This window comes from Eurypyga helias, unplaced genomic scaffold, assembly GCF_000690775.1.
Source record: "Eurypyga helias isolate BGI_N326 unplaced genomic scaffold, ASM69077v1 scaffold23557, whole genome shotgun sequence".
Lineage (NCBI taxonomy): Eukaryota > Metazoa > Chordata > Aves > Eurypygiformes > Eurypygidae > Eurypyga > Eurypyga helias.
Window position 1 is genome coordinate 978 of NW_010260154.1, and position 1,026 is coordinate 2,003.

Here is a 1,026-nt window from a genome sequence, read left to right on the forward strand (position 1 = left end):
TATTTTTGGAGAGCTCAGGGGTCCCTCCCTGGGAGTCCAGATGCTGCTGGAATCCAGCCCCCCCCTCCTCGCCCCAGGCCGCGTCTCTCCGGCAGCACCTTCCAGATTGTCTCGTTCAAGTGGGTAAATTCCCAATCAAGGCACTCGCTTAATTGCGATGGGTTTGGCAGCCCCGGGGAGCTCCATCACTGCTGCCGAGGATAAACCTCTTTCCTGGAGCTAACAGCTTCATTTGTGCCTCTGGGGGGGGGTCACCACGATAGACACCCCCCCAATCCCATCCTGTGAACCCCCAGGGGCTGAATCCTGCCCCAAAACCTCAGCTTTGGGGGAGAAAATGCATCACCCCCACCATCCCAGTTATCCCCATCATCCCAGTCATCCCCATGGCTGCTTTGCCTTCCCCAGCACAGCCCCAACCTGGCTGGGGAGGGGGGGGCTACAGATCCCACCACCCCTGGCACATCTGGCGGAGGGGCTGCCGAGGTCCTTACCCAGCAGGGCTGAGCATGCCTGGCAGAGCACAGCGTGAAAAACTGATTTTTTTTTTTTCTCCCACTTTATTCAAAAAGCAGAGATCAAAGAAGTGTGAATCTACCTGAAAATGACTATTTTTTTTTAATCTAGGTGAGCCAAAACCTGACAATAACACAAATTCTCAGGTTTTTGTTTAACCTGGAATGGATCTTTTCTGAGAGATGCATGCACAAAAGAGCTTGGAAAATAACACTAAAGAGAACTGAAAAGGGCTTTTCAAGGAAAAGACATTTTTTATGCCATATTTAAAGTAAAAAAAAAAACCCAAACCCAGTTCAAGTCCCAACATGTCCACCCTGGGGCCAGGGGCTGCCTTTGCAGCCAAGGGGAATGCCAGGGGAATGCCTCCGGGGCTGGGAGCTGCTCCCAAGGGGAAAGGGTGTTTGCAGCCTCCATCTCCCGCTCCGCTGACAGCGTGAGGCGGTGGGTCCCTCTCCCCGCCGGCATTCGCTCCCGACCCTGCTGGGATGGAGAAAGGGATGGAGAAAG